This window comes from Delphinus delphis, chromosome 4 (assembly GCF_949987515.2).
Source record: "Delphinus delphis chromosome 4, mDelDel1.2, whole genome shotgun sequence".
Lineage (NCBI taxonomy): Eukaryota > Metazoa > Chordata > Mammalia > Artiodactyla > Delphinidae > Delphinus > Delphinus delphis.
In genome coordinates, this window is record NC_082686.1 from 113,158,313 (window position 1) to 113,183,561 (window position 25,249).

Here is a 25,249-nt window from a genome sequence, read left to right on the forward strand (position 1 = left end):
CTTTCTCTCTGTGTTATATGTGTTCTGTTTTCTTGACACCAGCTTCTCCCGCCATGTTGCTCATTGTGGGATGCCCCAAAACAGTGGTCTCAGCCATCAATTCTGTAGGACTTTAAGACCCAGAGCTCTCACCTAATTGACAGTGTTCCAGTGCTTCAATTCCAGGTTCCTAGGAGAGAAAACATGATTGGCTTACCTTGAGTCAGTGTCTCAACTAAACTTGACCAGGGATTGGAAAACAGTTGTGACTCAATAAAGTTGTCCCGCCTTGCCTGTGAACAAGGCAGGTCCCTAAGAAGTAGGGATATCTCTTGTTCAGTACATAGGAGAGAAGACTTGTTTAAGAAGGAATGGATTGGTGCCCTGAGCTCTGAAAAAAAAGAGGAGATTATAAAATATGTACGCCCCCACAAAAAAAAAGACAACAGTGTAATAGTCTCCTAAATGTAATCTTTAGGTCAGTTTACATAAATTGCAACAATATCTTTTTGGATCCATCTCCTGGATTAGTGGGAATAAAAACGAAATGAACAAACAAAAAAACAAATGGGACCTAATTAAACTTAAAAGCTTTTGCATAACAAAGGAAACCATAAACAAAACAAAAAGACAACCTACAGAATGGGAGGAAATATTTGCAAACTATGCAACTGACAAGGGATTAATCTCTAAAATATACAAACAGCTTGTACAGCTCAATATCAAAAAAACAAACAAACAACCCAGTCAAAAAATGGACAGAAGATCTAAATAGACGTTTTTCCAAAGAAGACATCCAGATGGCCAAAAGGCACATGAAAAGATGCTCAACATCGCTAATTATTAGAGAAATGCAAATCAAAACTGCGACGTATCACCTCACACCAGTCAGAATGGCCATCATCAAAAAGTCTACAAATAATAAATGCTGGAGAGGGTGTGGAGAGAAAGGAACCCTCCTGCACTGTTGGTGGGAATGTAAATTGGTGCAGCCACTATGGAGAACAGTATGGAGGTTGTTTAAAAAACTAAAAATAGAGCTACCATATGATCCGACAATCGCACTCCTGGGCATATATCCAGAGAAAACTATAATTCAAAAAGATACACGTGCCTCAGTGTTCATTGCAGCACTATTTACAATAGCCAAGACATGGAAGCAACCTAAATGCACTTCAACAGAGGAATGGGTAAAGAAGATGTACATGTATACAATGGAATATTACTCAGCCATAAAAAAGAATGAAATAATGCCATGTGCAGCAACATGGATGGATCTAGAGATTATCCTAAGTGAAGTAAGCCAGAGAAAGACAAATATCCTGTGATAGCACTTATACGTGGAATCTAAGAAAAATGATACAAATGAATATATATATAAAACTGAATCACTTTGCTGTACACCTAAAACTAACACAACATTGTAACTCAATTATAGTTAAATTTTAAAAATTTTTTAAAAGAAAGAAAATAAATAAAAACAAATGATACAAATGAACTTATATACAAAACAGAAATAGACCCCCAGACAAGAAAAACTTACTGTTACCAAAGGAGAAAGGTGGGGGGAGGGATAAATTAGGAGTTTGGAATTAACATATACACACTACTATATATAAAATAGATAACCAAGAAGCACCTACTGTATAGCACAGAGAACTGTACTCAGTATTTTGTAATAACCTATAAACGAAGAGCATCTGAAAAAGAATATACATATATATATATATATGTATGTATAACTGAATCACTTGAAACTAATACAACATTGTAAATCACCTACACTTCAATTAAAAAAATCAGGTCAGTTTACAAAGTGAACCACCCACTGTCCATTCTATAACCTTAGGCAACTTTGTTTCCCCAATAATCTTTACAGCTGATTCCCATCCAACAGGAATGAGGGCCCTAGAAGATGAGATAAAGTAAATGATTAAAACTTTAGGAATTTAACCAAAATTTTTCCTAAGACCTGTACTGTAATGTCTGTCAAGGTATGGATAGATACCTTGGTCTGCAGTCTGTTTCCCAGCTACAGTCATGATAAAAGTCTGTTTAGGCAGATGAGAAATCAGACTGGGGAGCTCCATTAAGTTCCATCCAGCTCACCTAGCTTGGTAACCGCCAACATTCAAATGGCCTAGTCCTCCCACTCCAAAGTGGTGGGGTTGGGTTTGTCTTGAGCCATTCATGCATAGCACAGGTGAGTAGTAGCAAGGGCATTCATAAGGAGGCACACCACTAGGGGTAGATGTACTGAGTGATAATACTACCAGCAGAAGCTCTTAATGGTCCCCATTTATCAGTGTGGATGTGTCACTTTTCTTAAAGGACTAAGACCTGGTTGACAGAATGTTCTCAGATGCTTTGGTAACCAAATGCCTATACAGGAATACATTCTCTAGGGATTTGGACATGTGTCAGCTAAGTTTGGAGATCAGGGTAGTACAGAGCCCCCTTACAGGTGAACCAGAGATATATTGATGAGTAGACTTGTATAAAAGAAATTTCCTAGCCATAGTACAGAAATAATCAATCCTCCTTTGGTAGGCAGTCTTTCTCAGTGTGTATTGGAAGGGAGTCATGCAGTTCTAGTGGATCGTCTTCTGTATGTTGCCTCTCAGTGCTAGGGCATTTGTGATAGGGGCCAGGGATACTGGTCTTAGGTACAAGGCATGTGCTAAACCTTCTCATTAAGTAAAATGAAGGTTAGGATAAGCAGTTATCAGAAATGTCCAAGAGGGCCTCTTCATCCTAGATGGTGTCAGTCAGTCTGTCCTGAAACTAGTTTTAAAAGGTGACTTTTTTCCTAGTCTAGTCTCATCTAAAGAATCAGAAATGGCAGTATATTAGCAAATTGCTTCCTTCCCTTTTCCCTTTCCTTCCTCATTAAGTTCTTCCTTTATACCAGGCACTGTACTGGTGTTGGGATACAGTGATGAACAAGCAAACAGGATCCTTACCTTTGTGGAGCCTACATTCTATTGCAGGGAAAATACAGTAAATGTGTAAACAATAAATAAAACAGTTACAGGTACTGATAAGTGCTGATACAGACAGTAAACTGGGTAATGGGGTAGAGAGTAATGAAACAGGGCCTTGGTCAAGGGAGAAGAGTCTATTGGAGGAACCAAAACAAAGGCCAAGGAAGAGCAGTACAAGATGAGGTGAGGGAAGTGGTAGGCAGATTCTGGAGCTATATTAGGCCATGGTAGAGGAGTTTAGATTTTGTTCAAAATGGAGTAGGTAAGCACTGGAGCATTTTAAATAGGAGAGTGATTCACTCTGGTTTGTTTTCCTCTAGTTGTGCTGTTTGGAAAATGACTGGAGTATGGAGAGGCTCGAGTGGAAGCAGAGAGACCAGTTAAAAGGCCATGATGATAGTGCAGGAGAGAAAGCTGGATAATTTGGGCCAAGACTAGCAGGATTCTAATGAGAAGTGGTCAAAATTGAGAGAGATTTTGGAGATAGGGTTGTTAGCCCTTAGTGAGTTTATATCCTGGGTATGGCCTACAAATATGTCAGATGGCCATTCCACTTTTGGGACCTTACAGACACCTACCAAGGTATCTGTAAAAAGATCTATTGCCCCCATAAGGTACTCTGGTTGTGTATATACTAGGCTATACTGGGTTGTCTGTCTGTACAGTAAGTAATTAATAACAAGTAAACCCTTGCTAGACCTCATCTCCAGGAACACAGAGGTCCCTTAGTCCCACATGCAGAATGTCAACTGAATGAAGAACTTTGGGAGTGTCTCAGGGTTCTCATCATATCCCTCAGGGTACTTGAGGCTGAATGACAGGTTGGTGAGGCAGGCTTGGTGGCTGCCCTGACCCTAGACTTGGACCTGTCAGCTCAGTCTGACATACCACATGTATGACCAGCAAATACAAAGCAAGTCATGAACAGCCTCACTTGTTCTATTATAGCAGATAACTCTGTTTATTCTCAGCTCTCCTGCTCTCAAATTTCTGACTCTGTGCTCAACCTCCATACCTGCTTCTAGCCTTTTGGTTCGGATGCCCATCATGTCACCCTTTGAACCTTGTTCTCAGTTCTGCTTTCCTGTCTGATCTCAGCATCCTTTTTTCCAGCTCCCTGCTCTCCCAAACACACCTATTATTATATTGAATGAAAAATTTTCTGCTGAAATTGTGGCCACAGAGCCCCACTAGAGGTGGTGACTCAGACTTGTACCCCAAGGGTTGTTTTATTTAGTTAGGTACTACTCTTGAGCCCACAGGGCCACAACCTTTTGCCTTAAATTGTCTTACAGACAGACAAGTGCTTCCTACGCTCTTCCATTGGGCAAGCTCAGAGATTCACTGGATTGGAGCAAAAGTGAATGAACTAATGATCTTATTTGTGATACAACTTCAGCTAAGATAGGTCAAGGTTGATTAAATAGAAGGGATCAGTTGGCTCAATAAGTAAGATACCAAAGCTGTATCCAGGGCAGAAACAAAGAAATGGGGAAGCAGTGTGTTCTGTTGAGGGACATGTGAAAACTGTGAAGGTTGTCAGCTCAAAATAGTCTGCATTTCCTTCTTGCCTGTAGATATTTCCATTGGGCTTTTGCCCTGTTCCCCTACCCCAGTTGAATTTTGGGGTGCTTCACAGCATCTGACAGTTCATACATTAAGAAAATAACACTGAATTCCTATCTTATGCTGTGCACTGGCTCCACATTGGGGATATAAGGATGAGTAAATTGCAGTGGCTTTCTGACTCACCTCTGCTTCTGCTTCCCTGATCCATCCCCCTGCCACCTGAAACCCATCATTTCCCTTCCTGAGAAACTGTAGCAGTGCTATAAATGCTTAATAAATACCTCATGAATAAATGGAAATTATTTCTAAGTTCCTTTTGTTCAGAGACTCTTTGCACTAAATCTTTGTATTTATGTTTCCTCCAAATCAAATCTCATGTTTTACACTTACATTAATTTTTTTCTTGCCCTGATGTTTGCAGCTCTTCCATGTTTAGAGTCTTCTGCATTTTTTATGTCCCTCCTGTTGATTTAATCTCATAGGTCACTTGTTCTAAAATAATAAAAGTTAAGCTTTGTGCTTGGTTCTATGGCATGTCTTGTATATAGTTCTATTTCTGGATATGATGCCATTTGTGAATATGCTTTTAATTATTTCTCAGTTTTATTATTGAACAAGCTCATTGTCTTAATTATGCTTACAAAGTTTGGTAATATACTTATAGTCTGACGTTCAAATAAGTAGCATTAACATTATTCATTGGTTTTTAAGGGTCTAAATTTTACTCAACTTATGTGTTATGATTTTATTTTATATGGATATTATATGTGTCACAATTTAATCATTCACTAATAAATTTATTAAGTTTTCAAGGTTTCTGAAACACAAAATTGGGGTTAAAAAAAACTTGTGTTCTTGCTGTCCAGGTTACTACAAAGAACTTCACTGTTCTATAGATTTATATTCATCCGTCCTTCCTTCCTTCTGTCCTTCCATCCTTCCTTTCTTTTTCTTGTGCCTACTGAGATTTGAGACAATTCCTTCTCTAGATGTTGAGAAATATGGAATTATGGCAGGGACTCAGGTACTGACTATCCCAGCTCCTTTGGCTTTAATATGGACAGAGGGGCTTCCATTTTACAGAAAATTGTGCTCAAATCAGTTTTTCCACTTTCTAAGTATGTAATATGAGCAAGTTTTTTCTTTTAACTTCCCTTAGCCTCAGTTTCCTCATCTGTGAAATGGAGATAACACTGTGCTCAATGCTGGCATAAAAATTAAATTAGATAATGCGTTTAAATGCTCAGCACAATACCTAGCATATCAATACTTTTAAAATGATGGTGTAGTAATGCTAATCTTCCCTCTGCAAGCCCAGTACAAGAAGGATCAGTCAGCATAGCAGCATGCCTCTGCCTCTCCCGCAGTCCTTCACACACACCTCTCCCCTGCATCTAAGGAATACAAGCCCAAGATAAGAGTCCTCAAGAGGAAACATGTCTAGTTCTCCTCCTTGCGCTCTCATTATCTGCTGATGATGCTGGCATGAATTCCTGCAGAGAATGGTCTTATGCCGGATGTATGACCATTTTCTTGACTCTGCCAGTGGAGGCTAGTGAGGGTATTCTTACTCTGACTCACCAATAAATTTTTGGTAAGTGATAGGCCTTGAGATGTGTGGTTATTAAAATATACTTTTAAATGTTCTAAAGGTGTAGGGTAGGATCATGGGAGAAAGTGGCTGAGACAGGGTAGTAAACAAGATCAACATATTTAACACCGTGGAGAAAAGGTCAAGAACCTAAGAGGCCAGGACATCAGATGGACTATCTATTTGAATGTCAAAATCAATAAGAATTACACTAGAAATAGTGTTGGAGTGACATGAACCAAAAGGTAAAATCAAGGAATGAAAGGGAGTGACCTTGGGGAGCCTTCAATCCTGCAATAAGGAAGGGTGGTGGGTTGTAAAGTCTAATGTTATGTGACTCAGAGCAGGGGATTTGGGTAGAGGGCAGGTGGAGAATGGTGTGAAAGTAGCAATGAGGAACCAGAATGACACCAACCAGACCTCATGTTTGAAGGGTGTGGAAGAGAAAAAGAGTTGTCATCTAAGAGAGCTACAGGGAAATCAGCATCCTCAGAGGAAAGTACAGTTTCAATTTCAATAAAAAGGTAAAGGAAGTTGAAGAAAGCTTCAGAAAAGAGATCCAGGACCTGGGGATTTTGCTGTTGTCTACCCATGAGTCCACAGGGCTCAGTGGAAGGGTTAAGATTTCTGGAGATGGTATAGAGGCTTGGAGTTCCCCCTCCTCCTCCTCTTCATCATCATCATCATCATCATCTTCATCTCTCCCTTGCATACATCCTCAGTTCTTTTGCCTCTTTCTCACTTCAGCAGCCTTGCCTGGCTGAACCACAGCACTGATTAAATCCAATTCTTTGCCTATTCCATGCCTGTGAAATCATGCTGCTGAGCTTGCATTAAATTAATGATCATAACCTTAAGTGGGCCCATAATGCTGCCTGGCAATCATACTAGATTTCTCCAGTCATTTTCTGTTTCATTTCCTCCTAGATGATTATTGCATGTCTTCAATCTCCTTACATGTTCACCATCTCCTCCCCAGTCTTCACTTTCAATTGATGACCTTGATTCCTAGTTACAGAAAAGAAATAGAAGAAAAAGAGCTTTCACAGGCTTTCACAACTATACCTACCTACTACTTGTAGTAGTATCCGTATCCTCTGCTTTCTTTCCTCTTACTGTGAAAGAGCTAACCTAATAAGTGCTTCGTAATTCTTTGTCTTATATCAGTTTTACCCTCTCTGAATCATTGTCTTATACACGAAAATATGCTTGTATTTTCCCCCATCTTAAAAATAATCCTCCTTGACTCCACTTTCCCCTCTTACTATTGCCTTGTTTCAGTTAAACTTCACAGCAAAACTTCTTGGAAGAGTTGTCTGTAGTCTGTTGCTAGTTTTTGTCTTCCCATTCTTTTTTTGTACTCAAGCCAGTCATATTTCTGCTCCCAAAATTCCATCAAAACATTTCTCTACAGTTATCTGACTTAACATTCAGGAGCAGAGTTAACCACTGTCTCCTCCTTGTAATACCTTCTTCACTTTATTTTAAAATACTTGTCAAGAACTATGCAGATCTAAGATTTTACCCTATTTGTAAGCTAACAAGTTAGCTTGCCAGTTTCATGAATAGTGGTAGAAGACACAAGACTTCTACATCAGAGATGAAAGACAGTTTATTACTTACAGCAATAGCAGTAGCCAGAGTAGGAGTCTTTTTGTACTGGTTCCCTTAGTACTAGTTACTCTGAGACATTGTGAAGGGGGCCAGACTACACCTTTCCACATAGTGAGTTGAGTTATTAGAAACGAAACCTGATCTTAGAGAACCCAAATATTTTATAATGGTCAATAAGCATGCCTTCTCTTTGCTCCAGAGGGAGATAGTACCAAGTTTTCCAAGGCTGTTTGCTATACAGACATTCTTGAAACAGATCATATGGAACTATCATATCATATAAAATATTATATCACTGACTATCAAGACAGGCAGTGCCTTGCTTGCAATGTGTACAGAAACACGAGAGACCCATGGAGAACTGTCTCACAATTCCTCCCTCTCTGACCACTTCTTTTCTCTCTCCTCTCCTTCACTTCCCCAGACTCTAGGTCTGGGCTGTCTAGCACTATAGCCACTAGCTCATGTAGCTATTTAAATTAAGTTTTCAGTTATTCAGTTGCATTAGCCATATTACAGGTGCTCAATAGCCACATGAATGGCACAGATATATAAATATTTCATCGTCTTAGAAAGTTCTATTAGACAGCACTACTCTGCATGTTTGAGTGCTCCTAAGCTCAGCCTTTGGATGTTTCTTTCTGTATTCTATTCCTATATAGAAATAGAGATTTCTATAGAATCTTGTAGAATAAGATTTATTATGGAATAAATATTTATATATATTTCTTTCCTTTCTATATTCCCTCCCTTGGTGATCTCATCTAGTCTCAAGGCTTTAAATATAACTCTCAAATTTGTATAATCCTAAATTTCTCCCCAGAAGTCCAGATTTAATTCTTTAATAGCATTCTGCACACCTTTACCTGACTGCCTAGTAGGCACCTCAAAAGTAACGGCCAAAACTGAACTACTGACCTTCTTGCCACAGCTGCTCCCTCTCCCACCAACAAATCTGTTCCTCCTGCAGTCTTCCCAGTATGAACTAAGTCAGTTCTCTTCTTCCAGTTGTTCAAGCAAACAAACAACAGTTTTAAAAAAATCAACCCTTAGATTCATCCTTGACCTCCCTCTTTTCCACAAAACCGACACATCTGTCCCACTGGCTCTTGTTTCAAAATATATCCAGAATCTGACTTTTCACCCTTCCCCTGCTACCACCTGGTCCAAGCCAACATCATCTTTTACCTGGATTATTCGAGGCAAATTTGGCCCCCTTTTTGGTCTCCCTGCTTCTACTCTTGTCCCCTGTGGTCCATTCTCATAAGAGCAACTAGAATGGTCTTGTTTAAAAAGTAAGTCAGATCATGTATTTCTCTGCTCAGAATTCTTTAGTAGCTTCCTATCTCACTCAATAAAAGTCAAAGTCTAGTCACACTGGCATTCTCACTCTTGCTAAAATATTCAAGACATGCTCCCACCTCAGAGCCTTTATAGTTGGTGTTCTTTCCACCACTTCCCCCCCCCAACGCAGCTCCACACATGTGCTTTTCCCTCATGATACTGACTTATTGAAGAGACCAGGCCAGTTGTCTTATAGTGAGCCATATAATGAATTTCTCTGTTTACTTATGGTGGTGTGTAGCTTATTTCTCTACTGGCCTGTATTTCCTATAATTGGACATTAAATCTGAAAGTTTGATTAAAGCTAAATATTCTTGGCAAGAAAAATCCATACATGATATTCAGTCTCCATATTACATCGAATTGGAAGGTATATATCTGATTATCCCACCATTAGTGATTCTAAGTTTAACCAAGGTGTTAAGGTGGTAACTTTCAGATCCGTCCATTATAAATTTATATTTTTACCTTTGTGATTAACAGTCTGAAGGGTGAATGTTATTTTTTTAATCATGTGATTTTTAATAATGTTTTTTAGCTATATAAGTTTGTTTTTTCAAATAAAATATATTTTAGAGATCCATCCAATATATAAAACAGATAACAGCAGAACTATTCTAGTTGCAGTGGGAAATGGCTAGTATTGGCAGCTTCCAAGGGAACTGTGACGAGCGCAGTTTGTAATTCACAGAGCCCAGCCAAGTGCTGGAGGAAACAGAGGCCCAAAGAGGATCCATGAAGTCTTAAGGCGGCCTAGCATCTCATGAGAAAGGCTCAGTGCGCTTTGTGTTAGAGCACAGTGTGGGGAGCTCTCACTTCCTGGGAAAGCCGTGGTTATGGATGATCACTAGAATGGCACTTGGTTTTTCCCTGGCAGTCCACCCACTGTTTTTAGTTGTCTGAGTGCTGTCTTTGACATTCTATCTGTTCTGCAGATGTGAAATTTGAAATTACTTCATTTTTAGCGTGTGTTGGGCTGCAGACTCTTTTTGTTTCCCTTTTGGAAATTCTTCATCCACAAAGAATTCCAGAATCAGACATTATTCATCTTATGTCTGGAACACTAAAATCTCATGAGCTTCCATATGTCTTACCTCTTTCCACCTTTAGAATATTGAAAATGCTGCCACAACTGAAGTCAGTTTTATCATTTCCTTGCTGCTTGCTTCCTTTCTGCACCTAATTTATCGTACAGCCTTAATGTGCCTTTGTAAAGAATTGAACAAGTAAATTTGGTATATCCACAGAATGTATCTAAGATGTATGGTATATATTTTTATTTTCATGAAAAGAGGTCTCCCTATATTAAGTGGAAAAAGCAGATAATAAACTATAATTGTCTCACTTTTGTTAAAAAATTAATATTCACAAAAATCCCATGTCTATTTCTGTGAATGTTTATGTGTGTGTTGAAAGTCAAAAAAGGCAAAAATGTTCATATTGATATTATCTCTGGGTGTGATCTTTATTTTCCTCTTTGTATTTCTCTCTTTTTTTTTCCCCAGCAGTCGTGTCTTATTTCTACAGTCATTACTTTTATAAAGATTAAAATTGTTTTTTTAAAAAATAAGCAATAATAACTTTGATCTGTCAAATCCAAGCTACGTTGAAGGCGATTCCAGGCTCATCCTCTGCTTACTCCATCCATGCCATCTGTTGGGATTTTTCCCTGTTCTCTTATTGTCCTATTCAAGCAAGTTTTCCCCTGACCCAAACTTGTATTTATTTTACTCCAGGTTCCTGGTCCTCTCCTAGAATTGCTCACTTGGCTCTGGAGAGATTCTCTGTTCTCTTGTACCCAAATAAACTTGTCAGAAAAGGAAAGGAGGATGCAAAAATTATGTTCTAAAAGGAACTGTCACTAGAATGTGATCAAGGCCCAGAAGTGCCCCAATATACACCTGTTGAATGAATTGATCTATTCTTTTTTGTCTCATTTATTTTATAAGTTCCTATAATCAGGAGCTTTGCTTGTTTTCTATAATGCCCTAAACATTTTGGGTACTTAATATACATTAATGAATAGTCCTTTCTTTTAAAGACCCATAATTTACCTAATAAAAGTGAATGTAGGATCTGTTGTCAACTTTGACCAGAATTTGTGCTTGCACAGGGTTACAGAAAAGGACAGGATTTAAAGATAACTTACATTCAGCTCCTACTCATAGATTTGTGATCATGGGTAGTCACATAAGCCTCTGAGCTTCCTTCATTTATAGCCTTACTGATTCTCTTCTGGACTGTTTCTGCAGAGGCCTTCTGCCTGGTCTGCCTGGCTTTGGTCTTGCTTCCCCAACTCTGTCCTCTGCAGTGCTACACAGTGATACACCCACAGTGTAAATCTGACCTGGTCCCCACCACCCCCGACTGAAATCTCTCAGGGACTCTCTGATGCTACATTGCCTCCCACCCAACCCCCACCATTTAGCGGTAGCACCTAGAAGCCTCTCTTCAAACTTGCCACTGGAATAACACCAAACTCCCAGTAGCTCCTCACACCTCCCAGGCCTCCTGGGGCTACCTCCTGCCTTGCTCCATTTGTCCACAAGGTATCTTTCTGCAGCCACTGCTTCTGCTTAACTCCAGGCTGGGCTTGGCAACCCTCCTCTCTGGGGTGCCTTCCTTGATGTAAAAGATACTCTGTTTCTCTGCCCACTCACACTACAAGCTGTTTGAGGCAAAATTATAGGATCTGTAGTTCCCTTGTCTTGAAGAGTACCTGGCAGCATTCAAATGTTTATTAAACTGTATTGTATATATGTTCTTCTAAACCATCCAAATGATTTTTATTTACAGAATGTGATTTCATTTTTATATAATCTCCTCCAAAATAAGAAAAAGGCTTAGAAAAGGAAAATATATGAATTAAAGTAACTTAAAATACTACCAGCAGTCAGAGATGACTATTTTTTGGAATATAGAGAATTTTTTTAAATTATAAAATGGTCAAAGTTTAACCTCCTGATTTTCCTTTGGAGCCAGTACTCCAAGAAATCAGTAGCTTTGCAAATTACATGCATTAAAAATTAATAGCCAGTTCATTGTGCTTTCCACATCAAAGAATACAAAATAGTTTTCTGGTAAATATATAGCTTTTTTGTAATTCAAAACAAGAAAGAATTTTTTGCTTTTCTCGTGTTCCCTAGACCCCAGAGCCATCTTTTGTCCTATTTTTCCAGAAGAGAAGGCGAATCCCAGTGAGGGAAGTGACTTGACCATCTTACTGAGCTGGTCAGTACAGAAGCAGAAGCTGCGAGGAGGAGCCCCTGACTGCCCACCTGGTGCTTTTCCCCTCAGGCACATTTCCTCTTTCTCCACTGGAGTAAAGATAAAAGTAAGTTTTTAAGCACTTCTAATTCCTGTATGCTCAAATTAGACCTGCTGCTGAGATGTTCTTACTTTACTTTTAGTCTCATTAAGACATTAGCCCTAAACCTAGAGCATTAATTGTTCTTTCATGTTCATATGTATAATTTCTTTGAGCACAAGAAAAATATTGCCTTCTAAGAGATTTCTTAATTTGTTTTCTCAACTATTTTTGAAGAGAACACAACAAATAAAATATTCCAGGTCTCCTTTCTTATCCTGCAAATACATATAGTATATGTTTTTGTATTCCTCTAAATTGTACTCTCGGGATCAGTTTCCATACTGAGTCATCCACCACCGAGCACCCGTGTTTTCCAGGCAAACTGTTTATTATTTCTAAATGACTCATTCCTTCTGAATCATCACACCTATGTATTCTGTTAAATAAAAAGTTTTAGGCACTTTTCTACAATTTTTCTTCTTCCAGACTTCAAAATGTCCATTTAAATGACATGGCTATTCAACCAGTTTTCCCTTGCATCTACGATTTATGTGGATCATTTTCTTCTTGAACCCTTTCATAATTTGAGATAAGCAGAGGAAGTTCTTTACCTCATACCCTCTGCTCCAGATGTTTCCTGAAATAGAACACATAAATAGCAACATAAAAATATGTGTAACATCATTCTCTGTTTTCCATCATCATATTTATGCTGTTTAAGGTTTTATTAACTTCCCAAATTTCTACATGAATTTAGGGAGAAACACCTGTAAAAGAAAAGTATAGCTTTAATGTTTGTTGGTACACAAAATCTTTGGAATTCAGCATGTTGGAAGAATGTAGCACTTTCCTCCCTTGACTTCCATGTCATATTTGGCTGGTTCTCTTCCTGCCCTTTGGAAGTTCATTCTCCATCTTCTTCCTTGAATCATTCTCCTCACCCTATACATACCAGCCTTCCTCAGAGTTTTTTTTGTTTTCTTTTTTTTGTCTCATTATTCTCATATTCTTTTTTTTTAATTTTATTGGAGTATAGTCAATTTACAACGTTGTATTAGTTTCAGGTGTACAGCAAAGTGAATCAGTAATACATATACATATATCCACTCTTTTTTTTTTTTTTTTTAGATTTTTCTCCCATATAGGCCATTACAGAGTATTGAGTAGAGTGCCTTGTGCTATATAGCAGGTTCTTATTAGTTATCTGTTTTATGTATAGTAGTGTGCATATGTCAGTCCCAATCTCCCAGTTTATCCCTCCCACCCCCCATCCCCTGGTAACTATAAGTTTGCTTTCTACATCTGTGACTCTACTTCTGTTTTGTAAATTAAGTTCACTTGTACCTTTTTTTTTTAGATTCTACATATAAACGATATCATATAATATTTGTCTTTCTGTGTCTGACTTACTTCACTCAGTATGACAATCTCTAGGTCCATCCATGTTCTGCAAATGGCATTATTTTGTTCTTTTTTTATGGCTGAGTAATATTCCATTGTATATATGTACCACATCTTCTTTATCTGTTCTTCTGTTGATGGACATATAGGTTGCTTCCTTGCCCTGGCTATTGAAAATAGTGCTGCAGTGAACACTGTGGTGTATGTATCTTTTTGAATTACGGTTTTCTCAAGGTATATGCCCAGCAGTGGGATGCTGGGTCATATGGTAGTTTTACTTTTAGTTGTTTTTTTTTATGTCTATTCTTATGCTAATACCACATTGTATTGAGTACTGTAGCTTTATAGTAAGTTTTTTTTTTTAACATCTTTATTGGGATATAATTGCTTTACAATGGTGTGTTAGTTTCTGCTTTATTAACAAAGTGAATCAGTTATACATATACATATGTTCCCATATCTCTTCCCTCTTGCGTCTCCCTCCCTCCCACCCTCCCTATCCCACCCCTCCAGGCGGTCACAAAGCACCGAGCTGATCTCCCTGTGCTATGCGGCTGCTTCCCACTAGCTATCTGCCTTACGTTTGGTAGTGTATATATGTCCATGCCTCTCTCTCGCTTTGTCACAGCTTACCCTTTCCCCTCCCCATATTCTCAAGTCCATTCTCCAGTAGGTCTGTGTCTTTATTCCTGTCTTACCCCTAGGGTCTTCATGACATTTTTTTTTCTTAAATTCCATATATATGTGTTAGCATACGGTATTTGCCTTTCTCTTTCTGACTTACTTCACTCTGTATGACAGATTCTAGGTCTATCCACCTCATTACAAACAGCTCAATTTCATTTCTTTTTATTGCTAAGTAATATTCCATTGTATATATGTGCCACATCTTCTTTATCCATTCATCCGATGATGGGCACTTAGGTTGTCTCCATCTCCAGGCTATTGTAAATAGAGCTGCAATGCACATTTTGGTACATGATTCTTTTTGAATTATGGTTTTCTCAGGGTATATGCCCAGTAGTGGGATTGCTGGGTCATATGGTAGTTCTATTTGTAGTTTTTTAAGGAACCTCCATACTGTTCTCCATAGTGGCTCTGCCAATTCACATTCCCACCAGTAGTGCTGGAGTGTTCCCTTTTCTCCGCACCCTCTCCAACATTTATTGTTTCTAGATTTTTTGATGATGGCCATTCTGACTGGTGTGAGATGATATCTCATTGTAGTTTTGATTTGCATTTCTCTAATGATTAATGATGTTGAGCATTCTTTCATATGTTTGTTGGCAGTCTGTATATCTTCTTTGGACAAATGTCTGTTTAGGTCTTCTGCCCATTTTTGGATTGGGTTGTTTGTTTTTTTGTTACTGAGCTGCATGAGCTGCTTGTAAATTTTGGAAATTAATCCTTTGTCAGTTGCTTCATTTGCAAATATTTTCTCCCATTCTGAGGGTTGTCTTTTGGTCTTGTTTATGGTTTCCTTTGCTGTGCAAAAGCTTTGAAGTTTCATTAAGTCCCATTTGTTTATTTTTGTTTTTATTTCCATTTCTCTAGGAGGTGGGTCAAAAAGGATCTTGCTGTGATTTATGTCATAGAGTGTTCTGCCTATATTTTCCTCTAAGAGTTTGATAGTTTCTGGCCTTACATTTAGGTCTTTAATCCATTTTGAGCTTATTTTTGTGTATGGTGTTAGGGAGTGATCTAATCTCATACTTTTACATGTCCCTGTGCATTTTTCCCAGCACCACTTATTAAAGAGGCTCTCCTTTCTCCACTGTATATTCGTGCCTCCCTTATCAAAGATAAGGTGACCATATGTGCGTGGGTTTATCTCTGGGCTTTCTATCCTGTTCCATTGATCTATCTTTCTGTTTTTGTACCAGTACCATACTGTCTTGATTACTGTAGCTTTGTAGTATAGTCTGAAGGCAGGGAGCCTGATTCCTCCAGCTCTGTTTTTCATTCTCAAGATTGCTTTGGCTATTCAGGGTCTTTTGTGTTTCCATACAAATTGTGAAATTTTTTGTTCTAGTTCTGTGAAAAATGCCAGTGGTAGTTTGATAGGGATTGTGTTGAATCTGTAAATTGCTTTGGGTAGTAGAGTCATTTTCACAATGTTGATTCTTCCAGTCCAAGAACATGGTATATCTCTCCATCTGTTTCTATCATCTTTAATTTCTTTCATCAGTGTCTTATAGTTTTTTGAGTACAGGTCTTTTGTCTCCTTAGGTAGGTTCATTCCTAGATATTGTATTCTTTTTGTTGCAATGGTAAATGGGAGTGTTTTCTTGATTTCACTTTCAGATTTTTCATCATTAGTGTATAGGAATGCAAGAGATTTCTGTGCATTAGTTTTGTATCCTGCTACTTTACCAAATTCATTGATTAGCTCTAGTAGTTTTCTGGTAGCATCTTTAGGATTCTCTATGTACAGTATCATGTCATCTGCAAACAGTGACAGTTTTACTTCTTCTTTTCTGATTTGGATTCCTTTTATTTCTTTTTCTTCTCTGATTGCTGTGGCTAAAACTTCCAAAACTATGTTGAATAAGAGTGGTGAGAGTGGGAAACTTGGTCTTGTTCCTGATCTTAGTGTAAATGGTTTCAGTTTTTCACCATTGAGGGTGATGTTGGCTGTGGGTTTGTCATATATGGCCTTTATTATGTTGAGGAAAGTTCCCTCTATGTCTACTTTCTGTGGGGTTTTTATCATAAATGTGTGTTGAATTTTGTCAAAAGCTTTCTCTGCATTTATTGAGATGATCATATGGTTTTTTTCCTTCAATTTGTTAATATGGTGTATCACGTTGATTGATTTGCATATGTTGAAGAATCCTTGCATGCCTGGAATAAACCCCACTTGATCATAGTGTATGATCCTTTTAATGTGCTCATGGATTCTGTTTGCTAGTATTTTGTTGAGGATTTTTGCATCTATGTTCATCAGTGATACTGGCCTGTAGTTTTCTTTCTTTGTGACATCTTTTTCTGGTTTTGGTATCAGGGTGATGGTGGCCTTGTAGAATGAGTTTGGAAGTGTTCCTCCCTCTGCTATATTTCGGAAGAGTTTGAGAAGAATAGGTGTTAGCTCTTCTCTAAATGTTTGATAGAATTCGCCTGTGAAGCCATCTGGTCCTGGGCTTTTGTTTGAAGATTTTTAATCACAGTTTCAATTTCAGTGCTTGTGATTGGTCTGTTCATATTTTCTATTTCTTCCTGGTTCAGTCTAGGCAGGTTGTGCATTTCTAAGAATTTGTCCATTTCTTCCATGTTGTCCATTTTATTGGCATAGAGTTGCTTGTAGTAATCTCTCATGATCCTTTGTATTTCTGCAGTGTCAGTTGTTACTTCTCCTTTTTCATTTCTAATTCTATTGATTTGAGTCTTCTCTCTATTTTTCTTGGTGAGTCTGGCTAATGGTTTATCAGTGTTTATCTTCTCAAAGAACCAGCTTTTAGTTTTATTGATCTTTGCTATCATTTCCTTCATTTCTTTTTCATTTATTTCTCATCTGATCTTTATGATTTCTTTCCTTCTGCTAACAATGGGGTTTTTTTGTTCTTCTTTCTCTAATTGCTTTAGTTGCAATGTTAGGTTGTTTATTCGAGATGTTTCCTGTTTCTTAAGGTAGGATTGTATTGCTATAAACTTCCCTCTTAGAACTGCTTTTGCTGCATCCCATAGGTTTTGGGTCGTCGTGTCTCCATTGTCATTTGTTTCTAGGTATTTTTTGATTTCCTCTTTGATTTCTTCAGTGATCACTTCATTATTAAGTAGTGTATTGTGTAACCTCCATATGTTTGTGTTTCTTACAGATCTTTTCCTGTAATTGATATCTAGTCTCATAGCATTGTGGTCGGAAAACATACTTGATAAGATTTCAGTTTTCTTAAGTTTACCAAGGCTAGATTTGTGATGCAAGATATCATCTATCCTGGAGAATGTTCCACGAGCACTTGAGAAAAATGTGTATTCTGTTGTTTTTGGATGGAATGTCCTATAAATATCAATTAAGTCCATCTTGTTTAATGGGTCATTTAAAGCTTGTGTTTCCTTATTTATTTTCATTTTGGATGATCTGTCCATTGCTGAAAGTGGGGTGTTAAAGTCCCCTACTATGATTGTATTACTGTCGATTTCCCCTTTTATGGCTGTTAGTATTTGCCTTATGTATTGAGGTGCTCCTATGTTGGGTGCATAAATATTTACAATTGTTACATCTTCTTTTTGGATCGATCCCTTGATCATTATGTACTGTCCTTATTTGTCTGTTATAATAGTCTTTATTTTAAAGTCTATTTTGTCTGATATGAGAATTGCTACTCCAGCTTTCTTCTGATGTCCATTTGCATGGACTATCTTTTTACATCCCCTCACTTTCAGTCTGTATGTGTCCCTAGGTCTGAAGTGGGTCTCTTGTAGACAGCATATATACAGGTCTTGCTTTTTTATCCATTCTGCCAGTCTGTGTCTTTTGGTGGGAGCATTTAATCCACTTATATTTAAGGTAATTATCGACATGTATGTTCCTGTTCCCATTTTCTTAATTGTTTTGGGTTTGATATTGTAGGTCTTCTCCTTCTCTTGTGCTTCTTGCTTAGAGAAGTTCCTTTAGCATTTGTTGTAAAGCTGGTTTGGTGGTGCTGAACTCTCTCAGCTTTTGCTTGTCTGTGAAGGTTTTAATTTCTCCATCAAATCTGAATGAGATCCTTGCTGGGTAGAGTAATCTTGGTTGTACGTTTTTCTCCTTCATCACTTTAAATATGTCCTGCCAGTCCCTTCTGGCTTGCAGAGTTTCTGCTGAAAGATCAGCTGTAACTTTATGGGGATTTCTTGTGTGTTATTTGTTGTTTTTCCCTTGCTGCTTTTAATATGTTTTCTTTGTATTTAATTTTTTACAGTTTGATTAATATGTGTCTTGGCGTGTTTCTCCTTGGATTTATCCTGTATGGGACTCTCTGTGCTTCCTGGACTTGATTAACTATTTCCTTTCCCATATTAGGGAAGTTTTCAACTATAATCTCTTCAAATATTTTCTCAGTCCCTTTCGTTTTCTCTTCTTCTTCTGGAACCCCTATAATTCGAATGTTTGTGTGTTTAATGTTGTCCCAGAGGTCTCTGAGACTGTCTTCAGTTCTTTTCATTCTTTTTTCTTTATTCTGCTCTGCAGTAGTTATTTCCACTATTTTATCTTCCAGGTTACTTATCCGTTCTTCTGCCTCAGTTATTCTGCTATTGATCCCATCTAGAGTATTTTTAATTTCATTTATTGTGTTGTTCATCATTGGCTGTTTCCTCTTTAGTTCTTCTAGGTCCTTGTTAAATGTTTCTTGCATTTTCTTTATTCTATTTCCAAGATTTTGGATCATCTTCACTATCATTATTCTGAATTCTTTTTCAGGTAGACTGCCTATTTCCTCTTCATTTGTTAGGTCTGGTGGGTTTTTACCTTGCTCCTTCATCTGCTGTGTGTTTTTCTGTGTTTTCATTTTGCTTGTCTTACTGTGTTTGGGGTCTCCTTTTCGCAGGCTGCAGGTTCGTAGTTCCCGTTGTTTTTGGTGTCTGTCCTCAGTGGCTAAGGTTGGTTCAGTGGGTTGTGTACGTTTCCTGGTGGAGGGGACTGCTGCCTGTGTTCTGGTAGATGAGGCTGGATCTTGTCTTTCTGGTGGGCAGGTCCACGTCTGGTGATGTGTTTTGGGGTGTCTGTGGCCTTGTTATGATTTTAGGCAGCCTCTGCTAAAGGGGCTGTGTTCCTGTCTTGCTAGTTGTTTGGCATAGGGTGTCCAGCACTGTAGCTTGCTGGTCGTCAAGTGAAGCTGGGTATTGCTGTTGAGATGGAGATCTCTGGGAGATTTTCACCATTTGTATTACGTGGAGCTGGGAGGTCTCTCGTGGACCAGTGTCCTGAAGTTGGCTTTCCCACCTCAACGGCACAGCCCTGACGCCTGGCTGGAGCACCAAGAGACTGTCCTCCACACGGCTCAGAATAAAAGGGAGAAAAAATAGAAAGAAAGAAAGAAAGAAAGAAAGAGGATCAAATAAAATTAAGTAAGATAAAATAAAGTTATTAAAATAAAAAGTAGTTATTAAGAAAAAAATTTTTTAAGTAAAAAAAAAAAAAACGGACAGACTGTACCCTAGGACAAAGCAAAGCTATACAGACAAAATCTCACACAGAAGCATACACATGCACACTCACAAAAAGAGGAAAAGGGGAAAAAATAATCTATCTTGCTCCCAAAGTCCACTTCCTCAATTTGGGATGATTTGCTGTCTATTCAGGTATTCCACAGATGCAGGTACATCAAGTTGATTGTGGAGCTTTAATCCGCTGCTTCTGAGGCTGCTGGGAGAAATTTCCCTTTCTCTTCTTTGTTCGCACAGCTCCCGGGATTCAGCTTTGGATTTGGCCCTGCTTCTGTGTGTAGGTCACCTGAGGGCTTCTGTTCTTCCCTCAGACAGGACGGGGTTAAAGGAGCAGCTGATTTGGCAGCTCTGGCTCACTGAGGCCGCGGGGAGGGAGGGGTATGGATGCATGGGGAGCCTGCGGCGGCAGAGGCCAGCATGAAGTTGCACCAGCCTGAGACGGGCAGTGCGTTCTCCCGGGGAAGTTGTCCCTGGATCCCGGGACCCTGGCAGTGGCGGGCTGCACAGGCTTCCCGGACGGGAGGTCTGGAAGGTGACCTGTGCTCGTACACAGGCTTCTTGGTGCCTGCAGCAGCAGCCTTAACGTCCCATGCCCGTCACTGGGGTCCGCGCTGAGAGCCGTGGCTCGCTCCCGTCTCTGTAGCTCCTTTAAGCAGCGCTCTTAATCTCCTCTCCTCGCTCACCAGGAAACAAAGAGGCAAAAAAAAGTCTCTTGTCTCTTTGGCAGCTCCAGACTTTTCCCGGACTCCCTCCCGGCTAGCCATGGTGCACTAACCCCTTCAGGCTGTGTTCACGCGGCCAACCCCAGTCCTCTCCCTGGGATCTAAGCTCTGAAGCCCGAGCCTCAGCTCCCAGCCCCAGCCCGCCCCGGCTGGTGAGAGACAAGCCTCTTGGGCTGGTGAGTGCTGGTGGGCACCCATCCTCTGTGCGGGAATCTCGCCGCTTTGCCCTCCGCACCCCTCTTGCTGCACTCTCCTCCGCGGCGCTGAAGCTCTCCCCCTCCGCCACCCGCAGTCTTCGCCCGCGAAGGGGCTTCCTAGTGTGTGGAAACCTTTCCTCCTTCCCAGCTCCCTCCCACTGGTGCAGGTCCCGTCCCTATTCTTTTTGCCTCTGTTTTTTCTTTTTTCTTTTGCCCTAACCAGGTACGTGTGGAGTTTCTTGCCTGAGGTCTTCTGCCAGCGTTCAGTGGGTGTTCTATTGGAGCAGTTCCACATGTAGATGTATTTCTAATGTATGTGTGGGGAGGAAGGTGGTCTCCGCGTCCTACTCTTCCGCCATCTTCTTCTAGCTCTTCTGCCCATTTTTTTATTGGGTTATTTGATTTTTTTGGTATTGAACTGCATGAGCTGTTTGTGTATTTTGGAGATTAATCCCTTGTCGCTTGCTTCATTTGCAAATATTTTCTCCCATTCTGAGGGTTATCTTTTTGTTTTGTTTCTGGTTTCCTTTGCTGTGCACAAGCTTTTAAGTTTAATTAGATCCCATTTGTTTATTTTTATTTTTCCTCAGAGTTTTGTCCTTGACTCTTTTCTCACCTATGCAGGTTCAGTCTTGTCCTCTCTTGTGGCTTTAAAACCTTTATCTGGTGCTTACTCCCAAGTCTTTATTTTCAACTCCTATCTCTACTGAATGGGAATTCAGTATATTCATCTGAATGGGAAATATGTCTCCTGGATGCCCCACCAAAATAACACATGCCTGCAGCTGAGTCTGTCTCCCCTAGACCCTTGCCCCCCATGCCTTAGCACACAATAATCAGCCGCAGCGTCATTTTTACATCTCCCTAGAACCCAGTTTTTAAAATTTGTTATCAAATATTACATATTCTCATATTTAAGGTGTCAATCCTTAAAAGACCTTTTGAAAATATCAGTTTCTCCTCCCAACTAGGCCTGCTCCTCAGAGACGACTGCCAATTTTTTCTTAGCTATTTCTTCCATTATTTACCTTCATATTTATAAATGCATATATATTGCAACTTCATCATTAATTAATTTTAAACCTTATGTCTTGCTTTCCTGATATGAATTTCAGTTCTCTCACCCCTGTTCCACCACATTAACAAAATAAAAGGTAAAAATTATGTGAGCATCTCAACAGATGCAGAATAAATATTTAACAGTATTAAACCACCTTATGAATGGATTAAAGACCTAAATGTAAGACCAGACACTATAAAACTCTTAGAGGAAAACATAGGCAGAACACTCTTTGACTTAAATCACAGCAAGATCTTTTTTGACCCACCTCCTAGAGTAATGGAAAGAAAATCAAAAATAAACACATGGGACCTGATGAAACTTAAAAGCTTTTGCACAGCAAAGGAAACCATAAACAAGATGAAAAGACAACCTCAGAATGGGAGAGAATATTTGCAAATGAAGCAACTGACAAAGGATTAATCTCCAAAATACACAAGCAGCTCATGCAGCTCAATATCAAAAAAACAACCCAACCCAAAAATGGGTGGAAGACCTAAATAGACATTTCTCCAAAGAAGACATACAGATTGCCAACAAACACATGAAACGATCCTCAGCATCACTAATCATTAGAGAAATGCAAATCAAAACCACAATGAGGTATCACCTCACACTGGTCAGAATGGCCATCATCAAAGAATCTACGAACAGTAAATGCTGGAGAGGCTGTGGAGAAAAGGGAACCCACTTGCACTGTTGGTGGGAATGTAAATTGATACAGCCACTATGGAGAATAGTATGGAGTTTCCTTACAAAATCAAAAAAAGAACTACCATATGACCCAGCAATCCCACTACTGGGCATATACCCTGAGAAAACCATAATTCAAAAAGATACGTGCACCCCAGTGTTCACTGCAGCACTATTTACAATAGCCAGGACATGGAAGGAAGCTAAATGTCCATCAACAGAGGAATGGGTAAAGAAGATGTGGTACATGTATACAATGGAATATTACTCAGCCATAAAAAGGAATGAAATTGGGTCATGTGTAGAGACATGGAGGGACCTAGACTCTGTCATACAGAGTGAAGTAAGTCAGAAAGAGAAAAACAAATACCATATGCTAACGCACGTATATGGAATCTAAAAGAACGGTACTGATGAACCTAATGGCACGTAGGGCAGGAATAAAGACGCAGACGTAGAGAATGATCTTGAGGACACGGTGGGGAGGGGTAGCTGGGATGAAGTGAGGGAGTAGCATTGACATATATGTGCTACCAAATGTAAAGTAGATAGCTAGTGGGCAGCTGCTGCATAGCACAGGGAGATCAGCTCAATGCTTTGTGACCTAGAGGGGTGGGATAGGGAGGGTGGGAGGGAGACTCAAGATGGAGGGGATATGGGGATATATGTATTCTTATAGTTGATTCACTTTGTTGTACAACAGAAACTAACACGATGTTGTAAAGCAATTATACTCCAGTAAAGATACATATTAAAAAAAAAAGCTTATGAGATTTTTTTCAACTTAACAAACTAGAAATAGAAGAGAACTTTCTCAATCTGATAAAGGGTATCTACCAAAAACCCTGCAGCTATCATTATATTTAATGGTGAAAGACTTTTCCCTAAGATCAGGTACAAGGCAAGGATTTCTGAACTCACCACTTCTATTCAGTATTGTTTTGAAGATCCCAGCCAGTGCAGTAGTCAGTAAGGCAGTAAATATTGGAAAGGAAAAAGTAATAACTCTGTAGTCTCAGATAATATGATTGTCTATATAGAACATCCCAAGGAATTTACCCCTCAAATACTATAAGTGAATTTAGCCAGGTGGCAAGTGACAAGATCAATACACATAAGTCAAATGTATTTCTCTATACCAACAACAAACACAATGGAAAATGAAATTAAACTAACAGTACCATTTGTATTAGCATCAAAAAACATGAAATACTTGGGAGTAAATTTAATGAAAGGCTTACAGACATTGCTTAGAGAAATAAAAGAGCATTTAAATAAATGGAGAGATACACTACATTCATGGATTGTGATGACTGGAGACTTGATATTGTTAAGGTCTCCATTGTTACCAAATGGAGATTTAGATTCAATGAAATTCCAATCAAAACCCCAGCAGGTTTTCTTTGTGAAAATTGGCACACTGATTCCAGTATCGATATGGAAGTGCGGAGGACCTAGAATAGCTAAAACAAAAAGAAAAAAATGGAGGATTTACATTATTATTTTAAGGCTTACTATAAAGCTACAATAATTATGACAGAATGGCACTGGTGTTTATAAAGACAAAAGAATAGAGAATCCAGAAATAAATCCATATATATAGTAATTTGCTTTTCAGCAAAGGCTCCAACATAATTCAGTGGGGACAGGATAGTCTTTTGAACAAGTGGTGCTGGGTGATGTTCAAACTCAGCTCATACCATACATAAAAATTAATTCAAAATAGATTGTAGACCTAAACATAAAACTTGAGACCCCCAGAAAAACCTTAAGAGAAAACATCTATGTCCTTAAGATAGGCAGAGATCTTAAGACAGGATACAAATGTATTAACTATAAAAGAGAATTTGATTAATTGGATTAATAAAATTAGAATTAAAACCAAAAGCTACTGCTAAGAAAATGGAAAGGGAAGCCACAGACCAAGAGATATCTACATCTAAAATATGTAAATGAACTTTAGAGCTCAGTAGTCAAAGACAACCCAAAAGATTTGAATAGAAACTTCACAAAAAATGATACATTTGAATTGCTAATAATAAGCATATGAAAAATACTCAATATCATTAGTCGTCAGGGAAATGCAAATTAAAACCACAGTGGGGTACCACTTCACACCTGCTAAAATGGGTAAAATTAAGGAAACTGACAAGTATCCAAAAGGTTGTAGAGCCACTAGAGCTCTCAGGTGTTGCTGATGAGAGCGTAAAATGGTAGAACCACTTTGGAAAACTATTTTACAGGTTTTTTAAAATTAAAGTACACTTCTCATGACTCAGTATTTCCATTGTTAATTACCCAAAAGAAATGAACACGTATTCACAAAAAGACTTTTACTTGAAGGTTCACAGCAGTTTTAATTCATGATAGTCCAAACTAGAAACAACCCAGATGTCCATTAACTGAATAGATAAGACAAATTTGGGTATATTTAATTATACATCAATAGAATATCTACTAAGCAGTAAAAAGGTATATACAAATGATGCATGCAATAACATGGATGAATCTCAGAACCATTGTTTGAAGTTAGAGAAGCCAGACTAAAAAGTATACATCTCATGTGATCACATTCATGTGAAGATCTAGAACTGGCAAAATGAATGTATCGTGATAGGACTCAGATCAGCAGTTGTCA

The 25,249-nt window shown here is 38.7% G+C and overlaps 1 protein-coding gene across 3 annotated transcripts in view; it reads left to right on the top strand.

Annotated features, from left to right (window-relative positions):
* Positions 1-25,249, top strand: part of PPP2R3A (protein phosphatase 2 regulatory subunit B''alpha) — a 222,305-nt gene that overhangs the window by 19,048 nt on the left and 178,008 nt on the right. For 2 of the 3 annotated variants that reach the window (XM_060011301.1, XM_060011302.1), the window contains exon 2: positions 12,261-12,415. The exons of the other annotated variant lie outside the window; for it this stretch is intronic. The gene's annotated coding sequence lies outside the window, so the exon portion shown is untranslated. The remainder of the gene's footprint in view (positions 1-12,260; positions 12,416-25,249) is intronic. 3 annotated transcript variants of the gene reach the window in all.